This window comes from Chiloscyllium punctatum, chromosome 17 (genome assembly GCF_047496795.1).
Source record: "Chiloscyllium punctatum isolate Juve2018m chromosome 17, sChiPun1.3, whole genome shotgun sequence".
Taxonomy (NCBI): Eukaryota; Metazoa; Chordata; class Chondrichthyes; order Orectolobiformes; family Hemiscylliidae; genus Chiloscyllium; species Chiloscyllium punctatum.
Genome location: NC_092755.1, coordinates 33,125,153 through 33,150,819, shown reverse-complemented (window position 1 = coordinate 33,150,819; position 25,667 = coordinate 33,125,153). Strand labels below are relative to the sequence as shown.

The 25,667-nt window shown below is 45.9% G+C and overlaps 13 non-coding genes across 13 annotated transcripts; all 13 read left to right on the top strand.

Annotated features, from left to right (window-relative positions):
- Nucleotides 1-770: 770 nt before the first annotated feature.
- trnai-aau (transfer RNA isoleucine (anticodon AAU)) lies at nt 771-844 on the top strand. The gene has a single exon. It is a non-coding gene; the product is annotated as a tRNA-Ile (tRNA).
- Nucleotides 845-2,854: 2,010 nt separating this feature from the next.
- On the top strand, nt 2,855-2,928 carry trnai-aau (transfer RNA isoleucine (anticodon AAU)). The gene has a single exon. It is a non-coding gene; the product is annotated as a tRNA-Ile (tRNA).
- Nucleotides 2,929-4,798: 1,870 nt separating this feature from the next.
- Nucleotides 4,799-4,872, top strand: trnai-aau (transfer RNA isoleucine (anticodon AAU)). The gene has a single exon. It is a non-coding gene; the product is annotated as a tRNA-Ile (tRNA).
- A 1,870-nt stretch (nt 4,873-6,742) lies between these two features.
- trnai-aau (transfer RNA isoleucine (anticodon AAU)) lies at nt 6,743-6,816 on the top strand. Its single transcript has one exon. It is a non-coding gene; the product is annotated as a tRNA-Ile (tRNA).
- A 2,014-nt stretch (nt 6,817-8,830) lies between these two features.
- On the top strand, nt 8,831-8,904 carry trnav-aac (transfer RNA valine (anticodon AAC)). Its single transcript has one exon. It is a non-coding gene; the product is annotated as a tRNA-Val (tRNA).
- A 2,012-nt stretch (nt 8,905-10,916) lies between these two features.
- trnav-aac (transfer RNA valine (anticodon AAC)) lies at nt 10,917-10,990 on the top strand. The gene has a single exon. It is a non-coding gene; the product is annotated as a tRNA-Val (tRNA).
- Nucleotides 10,991-13,003: 2,013 nt separating this feature from the next.
- On the top strand, nt 13,004-13,077 carry trnav-aac (transfer RNA valine (anticodon AAC)). Its single transcript has one exon. It is a non-coding gene; the product is annotated as a tRNA-Val (tRNA).
- Nucleotides 13,078-15,090: 2,013 nt separating this feature from the next.
- trnav-aac (transfer RNA valine (anticodon AAC)) lies at nt 15,091-15,164 on the top strand. The gene has a single exon. It is a non-coding gene; the product is annotated as a tRNA-Val (tRNA).
- A 2,013-nt stretch (nt 15,165-17,177) lies between these two features.
- Nucleotides 17,178-17,251, top strand: trnav-aac (transfer RNA valine (anticodon AAC)). Its single transcript has one exon. It is a non-coding gene; the product is annotated as a tRNA-Val (tRNA).
- A 2,012-nt stretch (nt 17,252-19,263) lies between these two features.
- On the top strand, nt 19,264-19,337 carry trnai-aau (transfer RNA isoleucine (anticodon AAU)). Its single transcript has one exon. It is a non-coding gene; the product is annotated as a tRNA-Ile (tRNA).
- Nucleotides 19,338-21,349: 2,012 nt separating this feature from the next.
- Nucleotides 21,350-21,423, top strand: trnai-aau (transfer RNA isoleucine (anticodon AAU)). The gene has a single exon. It is a non-coding gene; the product is annotated as a tRNA-Ile (tRNA).
- A 2,011-nt stretch (nt 21,424-23,434) lies between these two features.
- Nucleotides 23,435-23,508, top strand: trnai-aau (transfer RNA isoleucine (anticodon AAU)). The gene has a single exon. It is a non-coding gene; the product is annotated as a tRNA-Ile (tRNA).
- Nucleotides 23,509-25,520: 2,012 nt separating this feature from the next.
- trnai-aau (transfer RNA isoleucine (anticodon AAU)) lies at nt 25,521-25,594 on the top strand. The gene has a single exon. It is a non-coding gene; the product is annotated as a tRNA-Ile (tRNA).
- The last annotated feature ends 73 nt before the right edge of the window (nt 25,595-25,667 follow it).

Below are 25,667 nucleotides of genomic sequence, written 5' to 3'. Positions count from 1 at the left end.
AACTGCCCCACCTGAGCGAAAGGAACTTGTCTATTTACCCGATTCATTCCCCTCATGATTGAAAAACCTCCGTAAGATCAGCTCCCAGCCTCTGACGCGCCAGGCGAAATCGTGAGCGAGTGTTCAGCCTGTAAACGTTTGCACCTTTTCCATTTTCAAATGTAGATGGTAGCATGCTGTCTGAAGCAGTCGTTTTAGCAGCTGACCTGTGGCTGACAAACTCTGCAGGAAGGCCTGATAACTTGCTGTCAAACGAAGATTGCATAAGCAACATGAGTCATTGAGCAAAACGTGCAGTTGACTTCTGAGCTGTTGCTGACACCAAAGCAACTGCGTCGATTGGAAGCAGAAAGAACCTCACTGATAGATTACAATTCCAATGCCTTTCGCATAAGGTGCGTAGTAGTTAATCAGCAGCACATAACCCTGACTCCAAAGGTCTGTGAGTATCCAGAAGAACAGTGAGCGATCGGTGAAGGTACGGTTCTCCAGACGAAATTTGTCAACGTGAGAAGCTGCAGCTGAGCTGGTGGCGTTGCGATTGAAATTGCATGCGTCGGGACATTGTGCTTCATTTTAGATATCAGAGCAAATGTTTAACTCGAGTATGCGCGTTCGGAAAAGTAAATGTTTTTTTTTGTTGAAAAGCTTTGCAACGAAAGGAAATACTTCAGACTATCGTGCGATCGATGAGAAGCAGAAAATGCAGAGCAGCCGTGGTTGTGGGCACCGGCAATATAGGCATTTGCTCTCGCTGAGCTGCCAGCGTTGGTCGGTTAGCTCAGCTGGTTAGAGCGTGGTGCTAATAACGCCAAGGTCGTGGGTTCGATCCCCACACTGACCACATGCAGCGCTTGTGCGGTTGCTGTGTTTCCAAACGACGTGCTCCACCAAGCCGGAAGCGCCACCTTCGCAATAAAACATTTGACACGGATAGACGCACGACTTGATCGCCTGACTGGGTGGATGTGTCGGCCGCAAAACAACCAGTCTCAGTTGTTTTGGCCAACAAATGCAAAACATTGTGCAGTATTAGGCAGACCTGGCACAGTCTCGGAGGAGAACCAGAGTTCAGGCTTCAATTCGTTCGTGTTATTTTCCTGGATCTCTGTTAATACTCGTCACACGACTTCCAGAGGCAATTCGTTCGCTTGCTCACCTCTCATGCATCGACACTGGAGTTATCATATCACCAGCAATACCATAGAGCCATTAATAAAAGCAAATTACTGCGGATGCTGGAATCTGAAACCAAAAGAGAAAATGCTGGAAAATCTCAGCAGGTCTGGCACCATCTGCAAGGAGAGAAAAGAGCTGACGTTTCGAGTCTAACGGATTTAAGGTAAAGATAAAAACAAAGGGGGAGTATTATGGAGCTGTTTCTACCACGCTGAGAGGAGGTGAGTCAAGGCTCCAGATGCAAAGGTGATAATGACAGTGCATGGAGAGATTAAAGGGAGATTAAGAGGCGTGAATGACCCAGGCTGAAGCCAGCGCTATGTGACAAAATAAGTGAGGGATGGGTGAAGCAGAGACAAAATGGAAAACAGGGGAGAAGGGTAGCAAAGCGGGAAGAGGAGAGGAAAAAGGTATTGAGAGAGTGGGGAGCGAGAGAAAGAGAGACAGTCAAGAAATAAGAGATACACAACAGTGGCAAAAAACACAACTAAAAAAGATAAATAAAATAATTGAAATAAAATTACCTGAAGTTATTTGAATTCAACAACTTCAGACAATTTTACTTCGTTTTTTTATTTATCTTTTTTATCATTTCACCTGCACTATCATAGAGCCATTAGATGTGGACAGCACTGAAAACACAGTCTTCGGTCGCACTCGTCCATTCCGAACAGATATCCTCAACTCATCCAGTCGCGATTGCATGCACTTGACCCATTTCTCTCTCAACCCTTCCTATTCAAGTACACGTCCAGATTCCTTAACAGTATTGGAATTATACCATCCATCACCAGCTCGACTGGTAACTTATTCCAGAAACGCACCACCCTCTGCGTGCAGCCGTTGCCCCTCACTGCCTTTCGAATTCTCACCCTCCCACACCAGATTTATACCCTCCAGTTCTGAACTGCCCCACCTGAGCGAAAGGAACTTGTCTATTTACCCGATTCATTCCCCTCATGATTGAAAAACCTCCGTAAGATCAGCTCCCAGCCTCTGACGCGCCAGGCGAAATCGTGAGCGAGTGTTCAGCCTGTAAACGTTTGCACCTTTTCCATTTTCAAATGTAGATGGTAGCATGCTGTCTGAAGCAGTCGTTTTAGCAGCTGACCTGTGGCTGACAAACTCTGCAGGAAGGCCTGATAACTTGCTGTCAAACGAAGATTGCATAAGCAACATGAGTCATTGAGCAAAACGTGCAGTTGACTTCTGAGCTGTTGCTGACACCAAAGCAACTGCGTCGTTTGGAAGCAGAAAGAACCTCACTGATAGATTACAATTCCAATGCCTTTCGCATAAGGTGCGTAGTAGTTAATCAGCAGCACATAACCCTGACTCCAAAGGTCTGTGAGTATCCAGAAGAACAGTGAGCGATCGGTGAAGGTACGGTTCTCCAGACGAAATTTGTCAACGTGAGAAGCTGCAGCTGAGCTGGTGGCGTTGCGATTGAAATTGCATGCGTCGGGACATTGTGCTTCATTTTAGATATCAGAGCAAATGTTTAACTCGAGTATGCGCGTTCGGAAAAGTAAATGTTTTTTTTTGTTGAAAAGCTTTGCAACGAAAGGAAATACTTCAGACTATCGTGCGATCGATGAGAAGCAGAAAATGCAGAGCAGCCGTGGTTGTGGGCACCGGCAATATAGGCATTTGCTCTCGCTGAGCTGCCAGCGTTGGTCGGTTAGCTCAGCTGGTTAGAGCGTGGTGCTAATAACGCCAAGGTCGTGGGTTCGATCCCCACACTGACCACATGCAGCGCTTGTGCGGTTGCTGTGTTTCCAAACCACGTGCTCCACCAAGCCGGAAGCGCCACCTTCGCAATAAAACATTTGACAGGGATAGAGGCCCGACTTGATCGCCTGACTGGGTGGATGTGTCGGCCGCAAAACAACCAGTCTCAGTTGTTTTGGCCAACAAATGCAAAACATTGTGCAGTATTAGGCAGACCTGGCACAGTCTCGGAGGAGAACCAGAGTTCAGGCTTCAATTCGTTCGTGTTATTTTCCTGGATCTCTGTTAATACTCGTCACACGACTTCCAGAGGCAATTCGTTCGCTTGCTCACCTCTCATGCATCGACACTGGAGTTATCATATCACCAGCAATACCATAGAGCCATTAATAAAAGCAAATTACTGCGGATGCTGGGATCTGAAACCAAAAGAGAAAATGCTGGAAAATCTCAGCAGGTCTGGCACCATCTGCAAGGAGAGAAAAGAGCTGACGTTTCGAGTCTAACTGATTAAAGATAAAGATAAAAACAAAGGGGGAGTATTATGGAGCTGTTTCTACCACGCTGAGAGGAGGTGAGTCAAGGCTCCAGATGCAAAGGTGATAATGAGGAGAGGAAAAAGGTATTGAGAGAGTGGGGAGCGAGAGAAAGAGAGACAGTCAAGAAATAAGAGGTACACAACAGTGGCAAAAAAACACAACTAAAAAAGATAAATAAAATAATTGAAATAAAATTACCTGAAGTTGTTTGAATTCAACAACTTCAGACAATTTTACTTCGTTTTTTTATTTATCTTTTTTATCATTTCACCTGCACTATCATAGAGCCATTAGATGTGGACAGCACTGAAAACACAGTCTTCGGTCGCACTCGTCCATTCCGAACAGATATCCTCAACTCATCCAGTCGCGATTGCATGCACTTGACCCATTTCTCTCTCAACCCTTCCTATTCAAGTACACGTCCAGATTCCTTAACAGTATTGGAATTATACCATCCATCACCAGCTCGACTGGTAACTTATTCCAGAAACGCACCACCCTCTGCGTGCAGCCGTTGCCCCTCACTGCCTTTCGAATTCTCACCCTCCCACACCAGATTTATACCCTCTAGTTCTGAACTGCCCCACCTGAGCGAAAGGAACTTGTCTATTTACCCGATTCATTCCCCTCATGATTGAAAAACCTCCGTAAGATCAGCTCCCAGCCTCTGACGCGCCAGGCGAAATCGTGAGCGAGTGTTCAGCCTGTAAACGTTTGCACCTTTTCCATTTTCAAATGTAGGGTGTAGCATGCTGTCTGAAGCAATCGTTTTAGCAGCTGACCTGTCGCTGACAAACTCTGCAGGAAGGCCTGATAACTTGCTGTCAAACGAAGATTGCATAAGCAACATGAGTCATTGAGCAAAACGTGCAATTGACTTCTAAGCTGTTGCTGACACCAAAGCAACTGCGTCGTTCGGGAGCAGAAAGAACCTCACTGATAGATTACAATTCCAATGCATTTGGCATAAGGTTCGTAGCAGTTAATCAGCAGCACATAACCCTGACTCCAAAGGTCTGTGAGTATCCAGAAGAACAGTGAGCGATCGTTGAAGGTACGGTTCTCCAGACGAAATTTGTCAACGTGAGAAGCTGCAGCTGAGCTGGTGGCGTTGCGATTGAAATTGCATGCGTCCGGACACTGTGCTTATTTTTAGATAACAGAGCAAATGGTTAACTCGAGTATGCGCGTTCGGAAAAGTAAATGTTTTTTTTTGTTGAAAAGCTTTGCAACGAAAGGAAATACTTCAGACTATCGTGCGATCGATGAGAAGCAGAAAATGCAGAGCAGCCGTGGTTGTGGGCACCGGCAATATAGGCATTTGCTCTCGCTGAGCTGCCAGCGTTGGTCGGTTAGCTCAGCTGGTTAGAGCGTGGTGCTAATAACGCCAAGGTCGTGGGTTCGATCCCCACACTGACCACATGCAGCGCTTGTGCGGTTGCTGTGTTTCCAAACGACGTGCTCCACCAAGCCGGAAGCGCCGCCTTCGCAATAAAACATTTGACACGGATAGACGCACGACTTGATCGCCTGACTGGGTGGATGTGTCGGCCGCAAAACAACCAGTCTCAGTTGTTTTCGCCAACAAATGCAAAACATTGTGCAGTATTAGGCAGACCTGGCACAGTCTCGGAGGAGAACCAGAGTTCAGGCTTCAATTCGTTCGTGTTATTTTCCTGGATCTCTGTTAATACTCGTCACACGACTTCCAGAGGCAATTCGTTCGCTTGCTCACCTCTCATGCATCGACACTGGAGTTATCATATCACCAGCAATACCATAGAGCCATTAATAAAAGCAAATTACTGCGGATGCTGGGATCTGAAACCAAAAGAGAAAATGCTGGAAAATCTCAGCAGGTCTGGCACCATCTGCAAGGAGAGAAAAGAGCTGACGTTTCGAGTCTAACTGATTAAAGATAAAGATAAAAACAAAGGGGGAGTATTATGGAGCTGTTTCTACCACGCTGAGAGGAGGTGAGTCAAGGCTCCAGATGCAAAGGTGATAATGAGGAGAGGAAAAAGGTATTGAGAGAGTGGGGAGCGAGAGAAAGAGAGACAGTCAAGAAATAAGAGGTACAGAACAGTGGCAAAAAAACACAACTAAAAAAGATAAATAAAATAATTGAAATAAAATTACCTGAAGTTGTTTGAATTCAACAACTTCAGACAATTTTACTTCGTTTTTTTATTTATCTTTTTTATCATTTCACCTGCACTATCATAGAGCCATTAGATGTGGACAGCACTGAAAACACAGTCTTCGGTCGCACTCGTCCATTCCGAACAGATATCCTCAACTCATCCAGTCGCGATTGCATGCACTTGACCCATTTCTCTCTCAACCCTTCCTATTCAAGTACACGTCCAGATTCCTTAACAGTATTGGAATTATACCATCCATCACCAGCTCGACTGGTAACTTATTCCAGAAACGCACCACCCTCTGCGTGCAGCCGTTGCCCCTCACTGCCTTTCGAATTCTCACCCTCCCACACCAGATTTATACCCTCTAGTTCTGAACTGCCCCACCTGAGCGAAAGGAACTTGTCTATTTACCCGATTCATTCCCCTCATGATTGAAAAACCTCCGTAAGATCAGCTCCCAGCCTCTGACGCGCCAGGCGAAATCGTGAGCGAGTGTTCAGCCTGTAAACGTTTGCACCTTTTCCATTTTCAAATGTAGGGTGTAGCATGCTGTCTGAAGCAATCGTTTTAGCAGCTGACCTGTCGCTGACAAACTCTGCAGGAAGGCCTGATAACTTGCTGTCAAACGAAGATTGCATAAGCAACATGAGTCATTGAGCAAAACGTGCAATTGACTTCTAAGCTGTTGCTGACACCAAAGCAACTGCGTCGTTCGGGAGCAGAAAGAACCTCACTGATAGATTACAATTCCAATGCATTTGGCATAAGGTTCGTAGCAGTTAATCAGCAGCACATAACCCTGACTCCAAAGGTCTGTGAGTATCCAGAAGAACAGTGAGCGATCGTTGAAGGTACGGTTCTCCAGACGAAATTTGTCAACGTGAGAAGCTGCAGCTGAGCTGGTGGCGTTGCGATAGAAATTGCATGCGTCCGGACACTGTGCTTATTTTTCGATATCAGAGCAAATGGTTAACTCGAGTATGCGCGTTCGGAAAAGTAAATGTTTTTTTTTGTTGAAAAGCTTTGCAACGAAAGGAAATACTTCAGACTATCGTGCGATCGATGAGAAGCAGAAAATGCAGAGCAGCCGTGGTTGTGGGCACCGGCAATATAGGCATTTGCTCTCGCTGAGCTGCCAGCGTTGGCCGGTTCGCTCAGCTGGTTAGAGCGTGGTGCTAATAACGCCAAGGTCGTGGGTTCGATCCCCACACTGACCACATGCAGCGCTTGTGCGGTTGCTGTGTTTCCAAACGACGTGCTCCACCAAGCCGGAAGCGCCACCTTCGGCAATAAAACATTTGACAGGGAATTGACGCACGACTTGATCGCCTGACTGGGTGGATGTGTCGGCCGCAAAACAACCAGTCTCAGTTGTTTTCGCCAACAAATGCAAAACATTGTGCAGTATTAGGCAGACCTGGCACAGTCTCGGAGGAGAACCAGAGTTCAGGCTTCAATTCGTTCGTGTTATTTTCCTGGATCTCTGTTAATACTCGTCACACGACTTCCAGAGGCAATTCGTTCGCTTGCTCACCTCTCATGCATCGACACTGGAGTTATCATATCACCAGCAATACCATAGAGCCATTAATAAAAGCAAATTACTGCGGATGCTGGGATCTGAAACCAAAAGAGAAAATGCTGGAAAATCTCAGCAGGTCTGGCACCATCTGCAAGGAGAGAAAAGAGCTGACGTTTCGAGTCTAACTGATTAAAGATAAAGATAAAAACAAAGGGGGAGTATTATGGAGCTGTTTCTACCACGCTGAGAGGAGGTGAGTCAAGGCTCCAGATGCAAAGGTGATAATGACAGTGCATGGAGAGATTAAAGGGAGATTAAGAGGCGTGAATGACCCAGGCTGAAGCCAGCGCTATGTGACAAAATAAGTGAGGGATGGGTGAAGCAGAGACAAAATGGAAAACAGGGGAGAAGGGTAGCAAAGCGGGAAGAGGAGAGGAAAAAGGTATTGAGAGAGTGGGGAGCGAGAGAAAGAGAGACAGTCAAGAAATAAGAGGTACAGAACAGTGGCAAAAAAAACACAACTAAAAAAGATAAATAAAATAATTGAAATAAAATTACCTGAAGTTGTTTGAATTCAACAACTTCAGACAATTTTACTTCGTTTTTTTATTTATCTTTTTTAACATTTCACCTGCACTATCATAGAGCCATTAGATGTGGACAGCACTGAAAACACAGTCTTCGGTCGCACTCGTCCATTCCGAACAGATATCCTCAACTCATCCAGTCGCGATTGCATGCACTTGACCCATTTCTCTCTCAACCCTTCCTATTCAAGTACACGTCCAGATTCCTTAACAGTATTGGAATTATACCATCCATCACCAGCTCGACTGGTAACTTATTCCAGAAACGCACCACCCTCTGCGTGCAGCCGTTGCCCCTCACTGCCTTTCGAATTCTCACCCTCCCACACCAGATTTATACCCTCTAGTTCTGAACTGCCCCACCTGAGCGAAAGGAACTTGTCTATTTACCCGATTCATTCCCCTCATGATTGAAAAACCTCCGTAAGATCAGCTCCCAGCCTCTGACGCGCCAGGCGAAATCGTGAGCGAGTGTTCAGCCTGTAAACGTTTGCACCTTTTCCATTTTCAAATGTAGGGTGTAGCATGCTGTCTGAAGCAATCGTTTTAGCAGCTGACCTGTCGCTGACAAACTCTGCAGGAAGGCCTGATAACTTGCTGTCAAACGAAGATTGCATAAGCAACATGAGTCATTGAGCAAAACGTGCAATTGACTTCTAAGCTGTTGCTGACACCAAAGCAACTGCGTCGTTCGGGAGCAGAAAGAACCTCACTGATAGATTACAATTCCAATGCATTTGGCATAAGGTTCGTAGCAGTTAATCAGCAGCACATAACCCTGACTCCAAAGGTCTGTGAGTATCCAGAAGAACAGTGAGCGATCGTTGAAGGTACGGTTCTCCAGACGAAATTTGTCAACGTGAGAAGCTGCAGCTGAGCTGGTGGCGTTGCGATTGAAATTGCATGCGTCCGGACATTGTGCTTATTTTTAGATATCAGAGCAAATGGTTAACTCGAGTATGCGCGTTCGGAAAAGTAAATGTTTTTTTTTGTTGAAAAGCTTTGCAACGAAAGGAAATACTTCAGACTATCGTGCGATCGATGAGAAGCAGAAAATGCAGAGCAGCCGTGGTTGTGGGCACCGGCAATATAGGCATTTGCTCTCGCTGAGCCGCAAGCGTTGGTCGGTTAGCTCAGCTGGTTAGAGCGTGGTGCTAACAACGCCAAGGTCGTGGGTTCGATCCCCACACTGACCACATGCAGCGCTTGTGCGGTTGCTGTGTTTCCAAACGACGTGCTCCACCAAGCCGGAAGCGCCACCTTCGCAATAAAACATTTGACAGGGATAGACGCGGGACTTGATCGCCTGACTGGGTGGATGTGTCGGCAGCAAAACAACCAGTCTCAGTTGTTTTCGCCAACAAATGCAAAACATTGTGCAGTATTAGGCAGACCTGGCACAGTCTCGGAGGAGAACCAGAGTTCAGGCTTCAATTCGTTCGTGTTATTTTCCTGGATCTCTGTTAATACTCGTCACACGACTTCCAGAGGCAATTCGTTCGCTTGCTCACCTCTCATGCATCGACACTGGAGTTATCATATCACCAGCAATACCATAGAGCCATTAATAAAAGCAAATTACTGCGGATGCTGGGATCTGAAACCAAAAGAGAAAATGCTGGAAAATCTCAGCAGGTCTGGCACCATCTGCAAGGAGAGAAAAGAGCTGACGTTTCGAGTCTAACTGATTAAAGATAAAGATAAAAACAAAGGGGGAGTATTATGGAGCTGTTTCTACCACGCTGAGAGGAGGTGAGTCAAGGCTCCAGATGCAAAGGTGATAATGACAGTGCATGGAGAGATTAAAGGGAGATTAAGAGGCGTGAATGACCCAGGCTGAAGCCAGCGCTATGTGACAAAATAAGTGAGGGATGGGTGAAGCAGAGACAAAATGGAAAACAGGGGAGAAGGGTAGCAAAGCGGGAAGAGGAGAGGCAAAAGGTATTGAGAGAGTGGGGAGCGAGAGAAAGAGAGACAGTCAAGAAATAAGAGGTACAGAACAGTGGCAAAAAAAACACAACTAAAAAAGATAAATAAAATAATTGAAATAAAATTACCTGAAGTTGTTTGAATTCAACAACTTCAGACAATTTTACTTCGTTTTTTTATTTATCTTTTTTAACATTTCACCTGCACTATCATAGAGCCATTAGATGTGGACAGCACTGAAAACACAGTCTTCGGTCGCACTCGTCCATTCCGAACAGATATCCTCAACTCATCCAGTCGCGATTGCATGCACTTGACCCATTTCTCTCTCAACCCTTCCTATTCAAGTACACGTCCAGATTCCTTAACAGTATTGGAATTATACCATCCATCACCAGCTCGACTGGTAACTTATTCCAGAAACGCACCACCCTCTGCGTGCAGCCGTTGCCCCTCACTGCCTTTCGAATTCTCACCCTCCCACACCAGATTTATACCCTCTAGTTCTGAACTGCCCCACCTGAGCGAAAGGAACTTGTCTATTTACCCGATTCATTCCCCTCATGATTGAAAAACCTCCGTAAGATCAGCTCCCAGCCTCTGACGCGCCAGGCGAAATCGTGAGCGAGTGTTCAGCCTGTAAACGTTTGCACCTTTTCCATTTTCAAATGTAGGGTGTAGCATGCTGTCTGAAGCAATCGTTTTAGCAGCTGACCTGTCGCTGACAAACTCTGCAGGAAGGCCTGATAACTTGCTGTCAAACGAAGATTGCATAAGCAACATGAGTCATTGAGCAAAACGTGCAATTGACTTCTAAGCTGTTGCTGACACCAAAGCAACTGCGTCGTTCGGGAGCAGAAAGAACCTCACTGATAGATTACAATTCCAATGCATTTGGCATAAGGTTCGTAGCAGTTAATCAGCAGCACATAACCCTGACTCCAAAGGTCTGTGAGTATCCAGAAGAACAGTGAGCGATCGTTGAAGGTACGGTTCTCCAGACGAAATTTGTCAACGTGAGAAGCTGCAGCTGAGCTGGTGGCGTTGCGATTGAAATTGCATGCGTCCGGACATTGTGCTTATTTTTAGATATCAGAGCAAATGGTTAACTCGAGTATGCGCGTTCGGAAAAGTAAATGTTTTTTTTTGTTGAAAAGCTTTGCAACGAAAGGAAATACTTCAGACTATCGTGCGATCGATGAGAAGCAGAAAATGCAGAGCAGCCGTGGTTGTGGGCACCGGCAATATAGGCATTTGCTCTCGCTGAGCCGCAAGCGTTGGTCGGTTAGCTCAGCTGGTTAGAGCGTGGTGCTAACAACGCCAAGGTCGTGGGTTCGATCCCCACACTGACCACATGCAGCGCTTGTGCGGTTGCTGTGTTTCCAAACGACGTGCTCCACCAAGCCGGAAGCGCCACCTTCGCAATAAAACATTTGACAGGGATAGACGCAGGACTTGATCGCCTGACTGGGTGGATGTGTCGGCAGCAAAACAACCAGTCTCAGTTGTTTTCGCCAACAAATGCAAAACATTGTGCAGTATTAGGCAGACCTGGCACAGTCTCGGAGGAGAACCAGAGTTCAGGCTTCAATTCGTTCGTGTTATTTTCCTGGATCTCTGTTAATACTCGTCACACGACTTCCAGAGGCAATTCGTTCGCTTGCTCACCTCTCATGCATCGACACTGGAGTTATCATATCACCAGCAATACCATAGAGCCATTAATAAAAGCAAATTACTGCGGATGCTGGGATCTGAAACCAAAAGAGAAAATGCTGGAAAATCTCAGCAGGTCTGGCACCATCTGCAAGGAGAGAAAAGAGCTGACGTTTCGAGTCTAACTGATTAAAGATAAAGATAAAAACAAAGGGGGAGTATTATGGAGCTGTTTCTACCACGCTGAGAGGAGGTGAGTCAAGGCTCCAGATGCAAAGGTGATAATGACAGTGCATGGAGAGATTAAAGGGAGATTAAGAGGCGTGAATGACCCAGGCTGAAGCCAGCGCTATGTGACAAAATAAGTGAGGGATGGGTGAAGCAGAGACAAAATGGAAAACAGGGGAGAAGGGTAGCAAAGCGGGAAGAGGAGAGGCAAAAGGTATTGAGAGAGTGGGGAGCGAGAGAAAGAGAGACAGTCAAGAAATAAGAGGTACAGAACAGTGGCAAAAAAAAACACAACTAAAAAAGATAAATAAAATAATTGAAATAAAATTACCTGAAGTTGTTTGAATTCAACAACTTCAGACAATTTTACTTCGTTTTTTTATTTATCTTTTTTAACATTTCACCTGCACTATCATAGAGCCATTAGATGTGGACAGCACTGAAAACACAGTCTTCGGTCGCACTCGTCCATTCCGAACAGATATCCTCAACTCATCCAGTCGCGATTGCATGCACTTGACCCATTTCTCTCTCAACCCTTCCTATTCAAGTACACGTCCAGATTCCTGAACAGTATTGGAATTATACCATCCATCACCAGCTCGACTGGTAACTTATTCCAGAAACGCACCACCCTCTGCGTGCAGCCGTTGCCCCTCACTGCCTTTCGAATTCTCACCCTCCCACACCAGATTTATACCCTCTAGTTCTGAACTGCCCCACCTGAGCGAAAGGAACTTGTCTATTTACCCGATTCATTCCCCTCATGATTGAAAAACCTCCGTAAGATCAGCTCCCAGCCTCTGACGCGCCAGGCGAAATCGTGAGCGAGTGTTCAGCCTGTAAACGTTTGCACCTTTTCCATTTTCAAATGTAGGGTGTAGCATGCTGTCTGAAGCAATCGTTTTAGCAGCTGACCTGTCGCTGACAAACTCTGCAGGAAGGCCTGATAACTTGCTGTCAAACGAAGATTGCATAAGCAACATGAGTCATTGAGCAAAACGTGCAATTGACTTCTAAGCTGTTGCTGACACCAAAGCAACTGCGTCGTTCGGGAGCAGAAAGAACCTCACTGATAGATTACAATTCCAATGCATTTGGCATAAGGTTCGTAGCAGTTAATCAGCAGCACATAACCCTGACTCCAAAGGTCTGTGAGTATCCAGAAGAACAGTGAGCGATCGTTGAAGGTACGGTTCTCCAGACGAAATTTGTCAACGTGAGAAGCTGCAGCTGAGCTGGTGGCGTTGCGATTGAAATTGCATGCGTCCGGACATTGTGCTTATTTTTAGATATCAGAGCAAATGGTTAACTCGAGTATGCGCGTTCGGAAAAGTAAATGTTTTTTTTTGTTGAAAAGCTTTGCAACGAAAGGAAATACTTCAGACTATCGTGCGATCGATGAGAAGCAGAAAATGCAGAGCAGCCGTGGTTGTGGGCACCGGCAATATAGGCATTTGCTCTCGCTGAGCCGCAAGCGTTGGTCGGTTAGCTCAGCTGGTTAGAGCGTGGTGCTAACAACGCCAAGGTCGTGGGTTCGATCCCCACACTGACCACATGCAGCGCTTGTGCGGTTGCTGTGTTTCCAAACGACGTGCTCCACCAAGCCGGAAGCGCCACCTTCGCAATAAAACATTTGACAGGGATAGACGCAGGACTTGATCGCCTGACTGGGTGGATGTGTCGGCAGCAAAACAACCAGTCTCAGTTGTTTTCGCCAACAAATGCAAAACATTGTGCAGTATTAGGCAGACCTGGCACAGTCTCGGAGGAGAACCAGAGTTCAGGCTTCAATTCGTTCGTGTTATTTTCCTGGATCTCTGTTAATACTCGTCACACGACTTCCAGAGGCAATTCGTTCGCTTGCTCACCTCTCATGCATCGACACTGGAGTTATCATATCACCAGCAATACCATAGAGCCATTAATAAAAGCAAATTACTGCGGATGCTGGGATCTGAAACCAAAAGAGAAAATGCTGGAAAATCTCAGCAGGTCTGGCACCATCTGCAAGGAGAGAAAAGAGCTGACGTTTCGAGTCTAACTGATTAAAGATAAAGATAAAAACAAAGGGGGAGTATTATGGAGCTGTTTCTACCACGCTGAGAGGAGGTGAGTCAAGGCTCCAGATGCAAAGGTGATAATGACAGTGCATGGAGAGATTAAAGGGAGATTAAGAGGCGTGAATGACCCAGGCTGAAGCCAGCGCTATGTGACAAAATAAGTGAGGGATGGGTGAAGCAGAGACAAAATGGAAAACAGGGGAGAAGGGTAGCAAAGCGGGAAGAGGAGAGGCAAAAGGTATTGAGAGAGTGGGGAGCGAGAGAAAGAGAGACAGTCAAGAAATAAGAGGTACAGAACAGTGGCAAAAAAAAACACAACTAAAAAAGATAAATAAAATAATTGAAATAAAATTACCTGAAGTTGTTTGAATTCAACAACTTCAGACAATTTTACTTCGTTTTTTTATTTATCTTTTTTAACATTTCACCTGCACTATCATAGAGCCATTAGATGTGGACAGCACTGAAAACACAGTCTTCGGTCGCACTCGTCCATTCCGAACAGATATCCTCAACTCATCCAGTCGCGATTGCATGCACTTGACCCATTTCTCTCTCAACCCTTCCTATTCAAGTACACGTCCAGATTCCTGAACAGTATTGGAATTATACCATCCATCACCAGCTCGACTGGTAACTTATTCCAGAAACGCACCACCCTCTGCGTGCAGCCGTTGCCCCTCACTGCCTTTCGAATTCTCACCCTCCCACACCAGATTTATACCCTCTAGTTCTGAACTGCCCCACCTGAGCGAAAGGAACTTGTCTATTTACCCGATTCATTCCCCTCATGATTGAAAAACCTCCGTAAGATCAGCTCCCAGCCTCTGACGCGCCAGGCGAAATCGTGAGCGAGTGTTCAGCCTGTAAACGTTTGCACCTTTTCCATTTTCAAATGTAGGGTGTAGCATGCTGTCTGAAGCAATCGTTTTAGCAGCTGACCTGTCGCTGACAAACTCTGCAGGAAGGCCTGATAACTTGCTGTCAAACGAAGATTGCATAAGCAACATGAGTCATTGAGCAAAACGTGCAATTGACTTCTAAGCTGTTGCTGACACCAAAGCAACTGCGTCGTTCGGGAGCAGAAAGAACCTCACTGATAGATTACAATTCCAATGCATTTGGCATAAGGTTCGTAGCAGTTAATCAGCAGCACATAACCCTGACTCCAAAGGTCTGTGAGTATCCAGAAGAACAGTGAGCGATCGTTGAAGGTACGGTTCTCCAGACGAAATTTGTCAACGTGAGAAGCTGCAGCTGAGCTGGTGGCGTTGCGATTGAAATTGCATGCGTCCGGACATTGTGCTTATTTTTAGATATCAGAGCAAATGGTTAACTCGAGTATGCGCGTTCGGAAAAGTAAATGTTTTTTTTTGTTGAAAAGCTTTGCAACGAAAGGAAATACTTCAGACTATCGTGCGATCGATGAGAAGCAGAAAATGCAGAGCAGCCGTGGTTGTGGGCACCGGCAATATAGGCATTTGCTCTCGCTGAGCCGCAAGCGTTGGTCGGTTAGCTCAGCTGGTTAGAGCGTGGTGCTAACAACGCCAAGGTCGTGGGTTCGATCCCCACACTGACCACATGCAGCGCTTGTGCGGTTGCTGTGTTTCCAAACGACGTGCTCCACCAAGCCGGAAGCGCCACCTTCGCAATAAAACATTTGACAGGGATAGACGCGGGACTTGATCGCCTGACTGGGTGGATGTGTCGGCAGCGAAACAACCAGTCTCAGTTGTTTTCGCCAACAAATGCAAAACATTGTGCAGTATTAGGCAGACCTGGCACAGTCTCGGAGGAGAACCAGAGTTCAGGCTTCAATTCGTTCGTGTTATTTTCCTGGATCTCTGTTAATACTCGTCACACGACTTCCAGAGGCAATTCGTTCGCTTGCTCACCTCTCATGCATCGACACTGGAGTTATCATATCACCAGCAATACCATAGAGCCATTAATAAAAGCAAATTACTGCGGATGCTGGGATCTGAAACCAAAAGAGAAAATGCTGGAAAATCTCAGCAGGTCTGGCACCATCTGCAAGGAGAGAAAAGAGCTGACGTTTCGAGTCTAACTGATTAAAGATAAAGATAAAAACAAAGGGGGAGTATTATGGAGCTGTTTCTACCACGCTGAGAGGAGGTGAGTCAAGGCTCCAGATGCAAAGGTGATAATGACAGTGCATGGAGAGATTAAAGGGAGATTAAGAGGCGTGAATGACCCAGGCTGAAGCCAGCGCTATGTGACAAAATAAGTGAGGGATGGGTGAAGCAGAGACAAAATGGAAAACAGGGGAGAAGGGTAGCAAAGCGGGAAGAGGAGAGGCAAAAGGTATTGAGAGAGTGGGGAGCGAGAGAAAGAGAGACAGTCAAGAAATAAGAGGTACAGAACAGTGGCAAAAAAAACACAACTAAAAAAGATAAATAAAATAATTGAAATAAAATTACCTGAAGTTGTTTGAATTCAACAACTTCAGACAATTTTACTTCGTTTTTTTATTTATCTTTTTTAACATTTCACCTGCACTATCATAGAGCCATTAGATGTGGACAGCACTGAAAACACAGTCTTCGGTCGCACTCGTCCATTCCGAACAGATATCCTCAACTCATCCAGTCGCGATTGCATGCACTTGACCCATTTCTCTCTCAACCCTTCCTATTCAAGTACACGTCCAGATTCCTGAACAGTATTGGAATTATACCATCCATCACCAGCTCGACTGGTAACTTATTCCAGAAACGCACCACCCTCTGCGTGCAGCCGTTGCCCCTCACTGCCTTTCGAATTCTCACCCTCCCACACCAGATTTATACCCTCTAGTTCTGAACTGCCCCACCTGAGCGAAAGGAACTTGTCTATTTACCCGATTCATTCCCCTCATGATTGAAAAACCTCCGTAAGATCCGCTCCCAGCCTCTGACGCGCCAGGCGAAATCGTGAGCGAGTGTTCAGCCTGTAAACGTTTGCACCTTTTCCATTTTCAAATGTAGGGTGTAGCATGCTGTCTGAAGCAATCGTTTTAGCAGCTGACCTGTCGCTGACAAACTCTGCAGGAAGGCCTGATAACTTGCTGTCAAACGAAGATTGCATAAGCAACATGAGTCATTGAGCAAAACGTGCAATTGACTTCTAAGCTGTTGCTGACACCAAAGCAACTGCGTCGTTCGGGAGCAGAAAGAACCTCACTGATAGATTACAATTCCAATGCATTTGGCATAAGGTTCGTAGCAGTTAATCAGCAGCACATAACCCTGACTCCAAAGGTCTGTGAGTATCCAGAAGAACAGTGAGCGATCGTTGAAGGTACGGTTCTCCAGACGAAATTTGTCAACGTGAGAAGCTGCAGCTGAGCTGGTGGCGTTGCGATTGAAATTGCATGCGTCCGGACATTGTGCTTATTTTTAGATATCAGAGCAAATGGTTAACTCGAGTATGCGCGTTCGGAAAAGTAAATGTTTTTTTTTTGTTGAAAAGCTTTGCAACGAAAGGAAATACTTCAGACTATCGTGCGATCGATGAGAAGCAGAAAATGCAGAGCAGCCGTGGTTGTGGGCACCGGCAATATAGGCATTTGCTCTCGCTGAGCTGCAAGCGTTGGTCGGTTAGCTCAGCTGGTTAGAGCGTGGTGCTAACAACGCCAAGGTCGTGGGTTCGATCCCCACACTGACCACATGCCGCGCTTGTGCGGTTGCTGTGTTTCCAAACGACGTGCTCCACCCAGCCGGAAGCGCCACCTTCGCAATAAAACATTTGACAGGGATAGACGCGGGACTTGATTGCCTGACTGGGTGGATGTGTCGGCAGCAAAACAACCAGTCTCAGTTGTTTTCGCCAACAAATGCAAAACATTGTGCAGTATTAGGCAGACCTGGCACAGTCTCGGAGGAGAACCAGAGTTCAGGCTTCAATTCGTTCGTGTTATTTTCCTGGATCTCTGTTAATACTCGTCACACGACTTCCAGAGGCAATTCGTTCGCTTGCTCACCTCTCATGCATCGACACTGGAGTTATCATATCACCAGCAATACCATAGAGCCATTAATAAAAGCAAATTACTGCGGATGCTGGGATCTGAAACCAAAAGAGAAAATGCTGGAAAATCTCAGCAGGTCTGGCACCATCTGCAAGGAGAGAAAAGAGCTGACGTTTCGAGTCTAACTGATTAAAGATAAAGATAAAAACAAAGGGGGAGTATTATGGAGCTGTTTCTACCACGCTGAGAGGAGGTGAGTCAAGGCTCCAGATGCAAAGGTGATAATGACAGTGCATGGAGAGATTAAAGGGAGATTAAGAGGCGTGAATGACCCAGGCTGAAGCCAGCGCTATGTGACAAAATAAGTGAGGGATGGGTGAAGCAGAGACAAAATGGAAAACAGGGGAGAAGGGTAGCAAAGCGGGAAGAGGAGAGGCAAAAGGTATTGAGAGAGTGGGGAGCGAGAGAAAGAGAGACAGTCAAGAAATAAGAGGTACAGAACAGTGGCAAAAAAAACACAACTAAAAAAGATAAATAAAATAATTGAAATAAAATTACCTGAAGTTGTTTGAATTCAACAACTTCAGACAATTTTACTTCGTTTTTTTATTTATCTTTTTTAACATTTCACCTGCACTATCATAGAGCCATTAGATGTGGACAGCACTGAAAACACAGTCTTCGTTCGCACTCGTCCATTCCGAACAGATATCCTCAACTCATCCAGTCGCGATTGCATGCACTTGACCCATTTCTCTCTCAACCCTTCCTATTCAAGTACACGTCCAGATTCCTTAACAGTATTGGAATTATACCATCCATCACCAGCTCGACTGGTAACTTATTCCAGAAACGCACCACCCTCTGCGTGCAGCCGTTGCCCCTCACTGCCTTTCGAATTCTCACCCTCCCACACCAGATTTATACCCTCTAGTTCTGAACTGCCCCACCTGAGCGAAAGGAACTTGTCTATTTACCCGATTCATTCCCCTCATGATTGAAAAACCTCCGTAAGATCAGCTCCCAGCCTCTGACGCGCCAGGCGAAATCGTGAGCGAGTGTTCAGCCTGTAAACGTTTGCACCTTTTCCATTTTCAAATGTAGGGTGTAGCATGCTGTCTGAAGCAATCGTTTTAGCAGCTGACCTGTGGCTGACAAACTCTGCAGGAAGGCCTGATAACTTGCTGTCAAACGAAGATTGCATAAGCAACATGAGTCATTGAGCAAAACGTGCAATTGACTTCTAAGCTGTTGCTGACACCAAAGCAACTGCGTCGTTCGGGAGCAGAAAGAACCTCACTGATAGATTACAATTCCAATGCATTTGGCATAAGGTTCGTAGCAGTTAATCAGCAGCACATAACCCTGACTCCAAAGGTCTGTGAGTATCCAGAAGAACAGTGAGCGATCGTTGAAGGTACGGTTCTCCAGACGAAATTTGTCAACGTGAGAAGCTGCAGCTGAGCTGGTGGCGTTGCGATTGAAATTGCATGCGTCCGGACATTGTGCTTATTTTTAGATATCAGAGCAAATGGTTAACTCGAGTATGCGCGTTCGGAAAAGTAAATGTTTTTTTTTGTTGAAAAGCTTTGCAACGAAAGGAAATACTTCAGACTATCGTGCGATCGATGAGAAGCAGAAAATGCAGAGCAGCCGTGGTTGTGGGCACCGGCAATATAGGCATTTGCTCTCGCTGAGCTGCCAGCGTTGGTCGGTTAGCTCAGCTGGTTAGAGCGTGGTGCTAATAACGCCAAGGTCGTGGGTTCGATCCCCACACTGACCACATGCAGCGCTTGTGCGGTTGCTGTGTTTCCAAACGACGTGCTCCACCAAGCCGGAAGCGCCACCTTCGCAATAAAACATTTGACAGGGATAGACGCAGGACTTGATCGCCTGACTGGGTGGATGTGTCGGCAGCAAAACAACCAGTCTCAGTTGTTTTCGCCAACAAATGCAAAACATTGTGCAGTATTCGGCAGACCTGGCACAGTCTCGGAGGAGAACCAGAGTTCAGGCTTCAATTCGTTCGTGTTATTTTCCTGGATCTCTGTTAATACTCGTCACACGAATTCCAGAGGCAATTCGTTCGCTTGCTCACCTCTCATGCATCGACACTGGAGTTATCATATCACCAGCAATACCATAGAGCCATTAATAAAAGCAAATTACTGCGGATGCTGGGATCTGAAACCAAAAGAGAAAATGCTGGAAAATCTCAGCAGGTCTGGCACCATCTGCAAGGAGAGAAAAGAGCTGACGTTTCGAGTCTAACTGATTAAAGATAAAGATAAAAACAAAGGGGGAGTATTATGGAGCTGTTTCTACCACGCTGAGAGGAGGTGAGTCAAGGCTCCAGATGCAAAGGTGATAATGACAGTGCATGGAGAGATTAAAGGGAGATTAAGAGGCGTGAATGACCCAGGCTGAAGCCAGCGCTATGTGACAAAATAAGTGAGGGATGGGTGAAGCAGAGACAAAATGGAAAACAGGGGAGAAGGGTAGCAAAGCGGGAAGAGGAGAGGCAAAAGGTATTGAGAGAGTGGGGAGCGAGAGAAAGAGAGACAGTCAAGAAATAAGAGGTACAGAACAGTGGCAAAAAAAACACAACTAAAAAAGATAAATAAAATAATTGAAATAAAATTACCTGAAGTTGTTTGAATTCAACAACTTCAGACAATTTTACTTCGTTTTTTTATTTATCTTTTTTAACATTTCACCTGCACTATCATAGAGCCATTAGATGTGGACAGCACTGAAAACACAGTCTTCGGTCGCACTCGTCCATTCCGAACAGATATCCTCAACTCATCCAGTCGCGATTGCATGCACTTGACCCATTTCTCTCTCAACCCTTCCTATTCAAGTACACGTCCAGATTCCTGAACAGTATTGGAATTATACCATCCATCACCAGCTCGACTGGTAACTTACTCCAGAAACGCACCACCCTCTGAGTGCAGCCGTTGCCCCTCACTGCCTTTCGAATTCTCACCCTCCCACACCAGATTTATACCCTCTAGTTCTGAACTGCCCCACCTGAGCGAAAGGAACTTGTCTATTTACCCGATTCATTCCCCTCATGATTGAAAAACCTCCGTAAGATCAGCTCCCAGCCTCTGACGCGCCAGGCGAAATCGTGAGCGAGTGTTCAGCCTGTAAACGTTTGCACCTTTTCCATTTTCAAATGTAGGGTGTAGCATGCTGTCTGAAGCAATCGTTTTAGCAGCTGACCTGTGGCTGACAAACTCTGCAGGAAGGCCTGATAACTTGCTGTCAAACGAAGATTGCATAAGCAACATGAGTCATTGAGCAAAACGTGCAATTGACTTCTAAGCTGTTGCTGACACCAAAGCAACTGCGTCGTTCGGGAGCAGAAAGAACCTCACTGATAGATTACAATTCCAATGCATTTGGCATAAGGTTCGTAGCAGTTAATCAGCAGCACATAACCCTGACTCCAAAGGTCTGTGAGTATCCAGAAGAACAGTGAGCGATCGTTGAAGGTACGGTTCTCCAGACGAAATTTGTCAACGTGAGAAGCTGCAGCTGAGCTGGTGGCGTTGCGATTGAAATTGCATGCGTCCGGACATTGTGCTTATTTTTAGATATCAGAGCAAATGGTTAACTCGAGTATGCGCGTTCGGAAAAGTAAATGTTTTTTTTTGTTGAAAAGCTTTGCAACGAAAGGAAATACTTCAGACTATCGTGCGATCGATGAGAAGCAGAAAATGCAGAGCAGCCGTGGTTGTGGGCACCGGCAATATAGGCATTTGCTCTCGCTGAGCTGCCAGCGTTGGTCGGTTAGCTCAGCTGGTTAGAGCGTGGTGCTAATAACGCCAAGGTCGTGGGTTCGATCCCCACACTGACCACATGCAGCGCTTGTGCGGTTGCTGTGTTTCCAAACGACGTGCTCCACCAAGCCGGAAGCGCCACCTTCGCAATAAAACATTTGACAGGGATAGACGCAGGACTTGATCGCCTGACTGGGTGGATGTGTCGGCAGCAAAACAACCAGTCTCAGTTGTTTTCGCCAACAAATGCAAAACATTGTGCAGTATTCGGCAGACCTGGCACAGTCTCGGAGGAGAACCAGAGTTCAGGCTTCAATTCGTTCGTGTTATTTTCCTGGATCTCTGTTAATACTCGTCACACGAATTCCAGAGGCAATTCGTTCGCTTGCTCACCTCTCATGCATCGACACTGGAGTTATCATATCACCAGCAATACCATAGAGCCATTAATAAAAGCAAATTACTGCGGATGCTGGGATCTGAAACCAAAAGAGAAAATGCTGGAAAATCTCAGCAGGTCTGGCACCATCTGCAAGGAGAGAAAAGAGCTGACGTTTCGAGTCTAACTGATTAAAGATAAAGATAAAAACAAAGGGGGAGTATTATGGAGCTGTTTCTACCACGCTGAGAGGAGGTGAGTCAAGGCTCCAGATGCAAAGGTGATAATGACAGTGCATGGAGAGATTAAAGGGAGATTAAGAGGCGTGAATGACCCAGGCTGAAGCCAGCGCTATGTGACAAAATAAGTGAGGGATGGGTGAAGCAGAGACAAAATGGAAAACAGGGGAGAAGGGTAGCAAAGCGGGAAGAGGAGAGGAAAAAGGTATTGAGAGAGTGGGGAGCGAGAGAAAGAGAGACAGTCAAGAAATAAGAGGTACAGAACAGTGGCAAAAAAACACAACTAAAAAAGATAAATAAAATAATTGAAATAAAATTACCTGAAGTTGTTTGAATTCAACAACTTCAGACAATTTTACTTCGTTTTTTTATTTATCTTTTTTATCATTTTACCTGCACTATCATAGAGCCATTAGATGTGGACAGCACTGAAAACACAGTCTTCGGTCGCACTCGTCCATTCCGAACAGATATCCTCAACTCATCCAGTCGCGATTGCATGCACTTGACCCATTTCTCTCTCAACCCTTCCTATTCAAGTACACGTCCAGATTCCTTAACAGTATTGGAATTATACCATCCATCACCAGCTCGACTGGTAACTTATTCCAGAAACGCACCACCCTCTGCGTGCAGCCGTTGCCCCTCACTGCCTTTCGAATTCTCACCCTCCCACACCAGATTTATACTCTCTAGTTCTGAACTGCCCCACCTGAGCGAAAGGAACTTGTCTATTTACCCGATTCATTCCCCTCATGATTGAAAAACCTCCGTAAGATCAGCTCCCAGCCTCTGACGCGCCAGGCGAAATCGTGAGCGAGTGTTCAGCCTGTAAACGTTTGCACCTTTTCCATTTTCAAATGTAGGGTGTAGCATGCTGTCTGAAGCAATCGTTTTAGCAGCTGACCTGTCGCTGACAAACTCTGCAGGAAGGCCTGATAACTTGCTGTCAAACGAAGATTGCATAAGCAACATGAGTCATTGAGCAAAACGTGCAATTGACTTCTAAGCTGTTGCTGACACCAAAGCAACTGCGTCGTTCGGGAGCAGAAAGAACCTCACTGATAGATTACAATTCCAATGCATTTGGCATAAGGTTCGTAGCAGTTAATCAGCAGCACATAACCCTGACTCCAAAGGTCTGTGAGTATCCAGAAGAACAGTGAGCGATCGTTGAAGGTACGGTTCTCCAGACGAAATTTGTCAACGTGAGAAGCTGCAGCTGAGCTGGTGGCGTTGCGATTGAAATTGCATGCGTCCGGACATTGTGCTTATTTTTAGATATCAGAGCAAATGGTTAACTCGAGTATGCGCGTTCGGAAAAGTAAATGTTTTTTTTTGTTGAAAAGCTTTGCAACGAAAGGAAATACTTCAGACTATCGTGCGATCGATGAGAAGCAGAAAATGCAGAGCAGCCGTGGTTGTGGGCACCGGCAATATAGGCATTTGCTCTCGCTGAGCTGCCAGCGTTGGTCGGTTAGCTCAGCTGGTTAGAGCGTGGTGCTAATAACGCCAAGGTCGTGGGTTCGATCCCCACACTGACCACATGCAGCGCTTGTGCGGTTGCTGTGTTTCCAAACGACGTGCTCCACCAAGCCGGAAGCGCCACCTTCGCAGTAAAACATTTGGCAGGGATAGACGCACGACTTGATCGCCTGTCTGGGTGGATGTGTCGGCAGCGAAACAACCAGTCTCAGTTGTTTTCGCCAACAAATGCAAAACATTGTGCAGTATTAGGCAGACCTGGCACAGTCTCGGAGGAGAACCAGAGTTCAGGCTTCAATTCGTTCGTGTTATTTTCCTGGATCTCTGTTAATACTCGTCACACGACTTCCAGAGGCAATTCGTTCGCTTGCTCACCTCTCATGCATCGACACTGGAGTTATCATATCACCAGCAATACCATAGAGCCATGAATAAAAGCAAATTACTGCGGATGCTGGGATCTGAAACCAAAAGAGAAAATGCTGGAAAATCTCAGCAGGTCTGGCACCATCTGCAAGGAGAGAAAAGAGCTGACGTTTCGAGTCTAACTGATTAAAGATAAAGATAAAAACAAAGGGGGAGTATTATGGAGCTGTTTCTACCACGCTGAGAGGAGGTGAGTCAAGGCTCCAGATGCAAAGGTGATAATGACAGTGCATGGAGAGATTAAAGGGAGATTAAGAGGCGTGAATGACCCAGGCTGAAGCCAGCGCTATGTGACAAAATAAGTGAGGGATGGGTGAAGCAGAGACAAAATGGAAAACAGGGGAGAAGGGTAGCAAAGCGGGAAGAGGAGAGGAAAAAGGTATTGAGAGAGTGGGGAGCGAGAGAAAGAGAGACAGTCAAGAAATAAGAGGTACACAACAGTGGCAAAAAAAACACAACTAAAAAAGATAAATAAAATAATTGAAATAAAATTACCTGAAGTTGTTTGAATTCAACAACTTCAGACAATTTTACTTCGTTTTTTTATTTATCTTTTTTAACATTTCACCTGCACTATCATAGAGCCATTAGATGTGGACAGCACTGAAAACACAGTCTTCGGTCGCACTCGTCCATTCCGAACAGATATCCTCAACTCATCCAGCCGCGATTGCATGCACTTGACCCATTTCTCTCTCAACCCTTCCTATTCAAGTACACGTCCAGATTCCTTAACAGTATTGGAATTATACCATCCATCACCAGCTCGACTGGTAACTTATTCCAGAAACGCACCACCCTCTGCGTGCAGCCGTTGCCCCTCACTGCCTTTCGAATTCTCACCCTCCCACACCAGATTTATACCCTCTAGTTCTGAACTGCCCCACCTGAGCGAAAGGAACTTGTCTATTTACCCGATTCATTCCCCTCATGATTGAAAAACCTCCGTAAGATCAGCTCCCAGCCTCTGACGCGCCAGGCGAAATCGTGAGCGAGTGTTCAGCCTGTAAACGTTTGCACCTTTTCCATTTTCAAATGTAGGGTGTAGCATGCTGTCTGAAGCAATCGTTTTAGCAGCTGACCTGTGGCTGACAAACTCTGCAGGAAGGCCTGATAACTTGCTGTCAAACGAAGATTGCATAAGCAACATGAGTCATTGAGCAAAACGTGCAATTGACTTCTAAGCTGTTGCTGACACCAAAGCAACTGCGTCGTTCGGGAGCAGAAAGAACCTCACTGATAGATTACAATTCCAATGCATTTGGCATAAGGTTCGTAGCAGTTAATCAGCAGCACATAACCCTGACTCCAAAGGTCTGTGAGTATCCAGAAGAACAGTGAGCGATCGTTGAAGGTACGGTTCTCCAGACGAAATTTGTCAACGTGAGAAGCTGCAGCTGAGCTGGTGGCGTTGCGATTGAAATTGCATGCGTCCGGACATTGTGCTTATTTTTAGATATCAGAGCAAATGGTTAACTCGAGTATGCGCGTTCGGAAAAGTAAATGTTTTTTTTTGTTGAAAAGCTTTGCAACGAAAGGAAATACTTCAGACTATCGTGCGATCGATGAGAAGCAGAAAATGCAGAGCAGCCGTGGTTGTGGGCACCGGCAATATAGGCATTTGCTCTCGCTGAGCTGCCAGCGTTGGTCGGTTAGCTCAGCTGGTTAGAGCGTGGTGCTAATAACGCCAAGGTCGTGGGTTCGATCCCCACACTGACCACATGCAGCGCTTGTGCGGTTGCTGTGTTTCCAAACGACGTGCTCCACCAAGCCGGAAGCGCCACCTTCGCAGT